Genomic DNA, 6554 nt, shown 5'->3' with positions numbered 1-6554 from the left:
TGTGGATACTAAATCTGCAAAATACTCTCTTTTTTTGGTCAAAACATGAAGATAGTATGAAAAATAGAGCACAAAAATTTGAAGTATTGATAAACAGACATGTAAGTGTCAGATTATATTAACCACAGCAGTTGTTTCTTACCAATTATCAGTATATTAGTTATTCTTATTTTAAAAAGGCTTTTTTCCATAACATGGAAAATACAGATGATGGTTCACCACACAAACATCCAGGACGATACCTAGAACAGTAAGTTCAGTTATGTGACCTTTCTGAAACAGCTATAGTATGGTTATTTTAATTTCTGAAAAATCATGACGAGACCTATGGAGATCTGTTTTGTTGTTTGTTTTGTTTTGTTTTGTTTTGTTTTGTTTTGTTTTGTTTTACTGAAGCAAGAAGATAAACAACAAGATTCATCAATAAATGGAATCTGAAGTAAATACAGAGATTTACAGGCACCAGGACTACAAGAAGCTAATTTTTCATATAACATAGTATTTAAATCACTGTGGAAGCATGCAGTGCATACAGAAAAGGCTTCACAATGGGTACATAATAGGAATAATATTAAGGAATTGCTAGATCATATACTTGAGTTGCTTTGCGTTAAATTCTCGTCTGTTTTTACAAGGCTATGCTTTCAATTGTGCTTGAAATGTCTCAAGTAAGTTGTTAACTTTTCCAGTAGCAAATCATGCCCAACCACTGAATTTCAAGTGTGCTACTGCTCTGGATTAATTTACTTAACATTAACTTTGGACAGTGCTTATTAGTGGTTGGTGTGCTATGGGGCAGGGCTGCCCTTCAGACAGACCTCAGTAAGCTAGAGGAATCGGCCAACACGAACCTCATGAAGCTCAATAGCAAATGCAAACTTCTGCATCTGGAGCGCAATAACTCCACGAGATATTACGGGCTGCGAGCTGACTAGAGAGAAAGTGGCTTTGCAGAAAAGTATCTGAATGGTGGACAGTAAGTTGAATATTAATCCCTCAGGCAAGGCCAGCCACATACTGGATTGCCTTAAGAATAGAGCCATCAGGTGAAGGGAATCTCTCCACTGAGAATCTTCAGGGCATATCCAGAAAAACATTTATGGGTTTTGGACTACTAATATAAAAAAAGAGGTTGTTATGAGCCAGTGAAGAAGATGAGAAGGCTGAAACACATAGGGAAGATGGTGATAGGTTTGGTCAGCCTGGCTAAGAAGACGATCTGACTGTAGTCTTCCATTAAGAAAAAGGGGAGCTGACAGAGCCAAACTATCCTGAGAGAGTCATGTGCTCCAGCAAAGGACATTTCAACCAGAGAAACGGAAAACTTTCTTCAGACTGTGTTTAAGAGCTGGAATATACGACCTGGATAGGCTATGAAATTTTCATCTGTGGATGCTTCATAATTTAGCAGTGCAAAACCCTGAGAAACTTGAACTTTGAACTTATCTCTGCTTTGAGCTGAGGGTTGGACTAGAGACCTCTGGAGGTCCCTTCCAACCTAAATTGTCCTATCATTTTATTAGAGAAATCTCAAATAGTTTTAAGTTATGAAGCTGGTCTAATGAGTTCCTAAGGCCTCAAGAGTGTGTCATGACACTCTGCAATGTCTCTTTCTTAAGGAAACTCTATATTTTAATATAAAATCATTTCAGTAAAAGACCACTTACTTGATTAGGGGATTAGGAAAAGATGAGCCATCCTTTCTGGTGAATGATATATGTCCGTTATCACCTGACTTTCATGTCAGTGTATTCTGTTTTGACTCCTCCAGCATAGGTATCTGAAGTATAAATGGACATCCATTCCATAACATCTCAACTTTCTCTGTCAATAAACTTAATGGATCCCACTTTATAATTGTGCACATTCACAGATAGAACTGCTGCTCATCCAGAATAGAACACAGGAGACCAACCTGTGAACTTGATCTGCAACCATGAATTTCAATATATAACCCCACTGAGAGGACAGACGGTCCAGAGCGGGTTTTCTGATTAAGGCGCTTTGTCTTGTACATATAAGGTAACTGAACAGAGGGTAGTAGCATGGTAAGATCTAAATACTCATGTCTCCATCGGATCTTGTTGCCAAACTCTTAAAGCTATTCTGTCCAAAGGAGCGTCTGGATTCCCCAGTAGGAGACTGAAGAAGCTCTGACTACTCTTGAGTCAAGAAGACTGAGATGTCACATATTTTCCCTGGCAGAACGGATGGCAGCAGTGCTACAGGGAAAACCAGAGAATCTGGAGAACCTGCTGCCAGCAGCACTGGAACGTCTGCTTTCATCATAGAGACAGTACGATGAATAAGAGAAGCATTTCAATCTTCTACTGTCATTTCTATAAATATTTACAGTAGTAGGAAGCTGGCTGCTACTACCAGTTTGATCCTTGTCACATTTGCTTGGTCTGTGTCAGATATCTCAGTGCCATATAGCACAGCTGGTGTTCAGATTGATACATTTTCCCTTTGGCTTGAGATGTATGGGTATGATTCTTAAGAGGAGCTGGATACTTATTTGGACAATTTTTTGAGGGCTTCATGTCACACTCAAGCTTCAGCCATTTCAGTTTTGTGACTGAAACACAGTATCTTGGAAGAGGATCAGAGTGGTAAGAGGAGATAAGCCCTCCATGGCCAATCCACTACCCAAAGATTCTTCACCTGTTGCGCTTTACTGCTAGGCTAGATGGCCGGTTCTGAAGTCAACCCTACCAGCTTCTTCCAGGTACATCTTACATTCTTTTAAGGCTGAGAGATGAAAAGCTCATTGAAGGATTAACATCCATCTGGTATATCACATTGAAGGATTAACATCCATCTGGTATATCACTAATAACAGTCAAGCGATATTGTAGAAGGCACTCTGTAGAAGGCAGATGACAAGCCAAACTGTAAATACCACATAGTGAAACACTGCCCTATGTGGATATAGTACCTCAGATCCACAAACATTTCAGCCTCATGACTCTGACTGAGTACCAGAGGTAATAAACCTTGATTCTTCAGGGTTTCAGAAGCCCTTTGTGACATGTTAACACAGCTTGTCATGGATCCAAGCTAATACCAGTGCTGACTGCGAGTATATAAGGAGTCTCTGTACTTGGTTATGTCTCTAGAATATCTGTCATTCAGCAGATATCTCAGCACATCAGTAGTTACAAAAGTCTAGATGGAGTTATCAATATTCAGGTGTAAGGGAAACTTCTTTTTCCACTAAAAGAGAACAGTATTTCAGAGCTGTTTTGTTTCTCCTCGAGCATCAGAAGCAATTCAGTAGCCAACTGAAAGAGCTGAAGTGTTTTCTTTAATTGTAACAGGCATTTTACTGATGATTTTTCAGGCTTCCTTTATTAAGGAGCATACTGAAAGAAATGTATTGAAGGGTCCTAAATTTAGAGAATTCTATTATTTTTAAGAATGTTAAATTAAATTTAAATTTAAAGATTAAAACTTCCAGCTTTTTAATCAATTACATTCCTTTGCATTTTATCAGAGAAAACGGAAAACATTAGTTATAGTGAAATGTGGAAAATATGAACAGACTCCAGTCTGAACAGTTTGTAGATGCAAAGACCTCGAAAGAAAATGAGAAAGGAAAGCTTAGAAGGTGTGATTTCCTAAGCTATCCCTCTTTCTTTGATTGGGAAGAGTATACTGCTTTCAGAAGAAAATGAAACTGAATATGTAAGTTAATTGAAAGACTCTATTAACAGAGCAAACTATAGAATTTGCCAAACAAAAATCCCGAACAGATACACGTTTCATATAAGTTCCAAAATAAAAATTTGGAATTGGAATCCAGAATCCCAAATCCATGACTTCTGAACAGATCATTTAAAGAACCTCTCAGAGAGTCTCTTAGAGAACTCTCGCTAGCTACAGACTGCCTGCAGTGTACGCTCTATGTTACTCTATACCACCACCTAGAGGGCACCTCTAGAAACAACTCCAATAACAATATTCTTCACAAAGCGTAACTGCATTTCAAAGGAGCATTTTCGAGACTTACTCTCTTTCGAAGACTTCCATATCAAATATACGTGGCTGATAGAATAGAAGAGAGGCAGGGAGACACCATAGTTTTATTACTGCGCCTAGAAGGGGCGGAGAAAATATATCACAAAACATTTTAGATTCAACTGAATCACATAAGGCAGTGTCTAATTCCTTCTGATGTAATTATCAGCAGAAGTTTCCTCAATTGAAATACAGTTTGATAATGATGATGATGACGATGAAGTTGCCCAAAGCAGAACAGAATCCTGTTCACTATCCAGAGAAATAGGTTGTTGTGTTTTTCAGTAAACTATTCAGTTAAGAGTTTGAAGGCACAAGTGAGTAAATCAAATGGTTAAGAATTTATAGATATTGCATGTTATGAAGTAATTGTTTTTACTTTATTTCTATACACGTTCGCTTTACAGCCTGCTTGTATCAGCCACCTACTTCTTTAAAGCCAATTCCTGTATGTAGTCATAACAGCAACAGAGGATGTTAGGAAACATGCTATGGGATGCACACTTGATTTTTTCATTGCTTTTAATTTAGGAAAAATGATGTAAAGATTTCATCTTGATTTATTTACATTAATTTCCTTCTGGTATAACTGAATAAGACCTAGTTTACTATTAGACTACTCAACACTCTAAAAATTAAATGAAAAATGAAGAGTTATTCTAGTATATGCCTGGAGCAATTTAGCAGTGATCTGAGCCCTTAATCTGGAAATGATGGTCATCTCCATGATTTGTGACTTATATCAGTTAATTTGTATATCCTGTTAGCGTTCAGAAATGCTCAGACTCACTTTTCAAAACCACTGAAATTCGTAGGAGCACTGTATTTGCCTGCTGTTCTGATAAACAGACACCTGGCACTGATATCACCCTTCCGAATCTGCTTATTTTAATTTTTTAAACAAACCAGTTGTTACTACGGCTGCATAAAGATTTTATTACAGCCTATTTAAAAGAATAAACAAAGTAGGAATATAGGCTTAACAAAATAGCACATTTTCTTGCATTGTAAATGTATATGCAAAAATTCAGCTGTTAACAAGTACGGATCATTCATTTCTGTCAAAGCGAGGCTAGGAGACTGAAAACAGGGCTTCCTGCTCCACTGACTGAGAAGCATATACTGAGAAAGCACAACTTCAGATCTTTATTGCAGTATGTGGTCTTAATTTTAAGTCTGAGAAGACACTCACTACTGAATGGGATGAGCACAGCAAAGGACCTGTCTTTTCTCAGAAGATTGCTCTCTCCTACTCTAATGGCACAGAACTCGTTAGTACCACTCGTGATCTTTATTCATCTCACTCCCATCTTCCCCATCCAGTACCAGTCGCCTTCCTGTTGCGTCTGGTGTCCACCTACTGCTGCTGCAGGAAAGGTTTTTTTTTTTTCTATAGGACAGGATGAGTTAAAAGCTTTGCGTCTGGCCCTCTTCTTCATTTACCTTCTGACCTAAAAATATGTCTAACGTCACTCAGACTGACCTGTATGCTTATATTTCCCTTAAACATTACTTCCAGGTTAAACCTTATAAGTTTATATACTGTAAAGTCAGAGTGCTACTGACTATTACTGGTAAATGATTGTAAAATAGTAGTATAATTTTATATTTGTATGTTTAATATAATTGAAATCCTTTATAAAGTGAAAAAGTGTAATATTAGAATTATAGTATTGCACACTAGTGAATTTTATTGAAATTCTTAATCTGAAGAGAAGGGACCAAAAAGAAAGTACTATGGATCTTTTAGTCCTGACAGTAATTCTACTCTGACCCACTACCACAATATTGCAGTAAAGTGTATTTTCCAATACACTGCTGGCACCACATGCCAAGTAACGTTTCCACTGTATTGCGTAAAACTTCTATATTACTACTGCACTATGAAGAAACCAAGATGAAATTATTCCATCAGTGGGGAGAATCTGTCCTGTGTCCTTTCTTACACAAAAATGGCATGGTGCTTTCAGCCCAAACGGATAACTGCTAATAAGATCATTAAAAAATGGAACAGACTATGACATTCTTCAAGGAATGGCTGCACAAAAGTATCCCAAAGATGTTACAAATTGCAGTAAAGTATCCATTACCATTAGAAGAAAATAAATGTACTTACCAGAATATGAAAATGCAGCAGTCTGCATGTTAATTAATAATTGAAAAAAAATATATCTTAACTATATCAATACAAATTCTGTCATTTTAAAATAAAGAATATGTATATTTAGAGCTGACCACTGAGAAAGATGAAAAATAGATTATACAAATGCTTCAAAGACATAAATCTTTTTTTGCTTCAGGGCATAAACACTGATTCACAAACTGATTTTTTTTTTTTTTTTCCTTGAGCAGAGTTATTCCAAATTTTATTGTTTCAAGGCATTCTGTACAATTCTTTGAAGCATGTGAAGCTGGAACCTGTGTGATCATGCATAGATCATATGCAGAGATCTATGCATACCTTGGTTTTGCTCTTCAGTGGATCATTTTAATTCTATGACATCATAACAGTATGTTTTTATGTCCCTATATAA

Source organism: Athene cunicularia (genome assembly GCF_003259725.1).
Source record: "Athene cunicularia isolate RWA chromosome 1 unlocalized genomic scaffold, athCun1 chr1_part2, whole genome shotgun sequence".
Taxonomy (NCBI): Eukaryota; Metazoa; Chordata; class Aves; order Strigiformes; family Strigidae; genus Athene; species Athene cunicularia.
The sequence above is the reverse complement of the archived record's forward strand: the minus strand, read 5'-3'. Positions refer to the sequence as shown.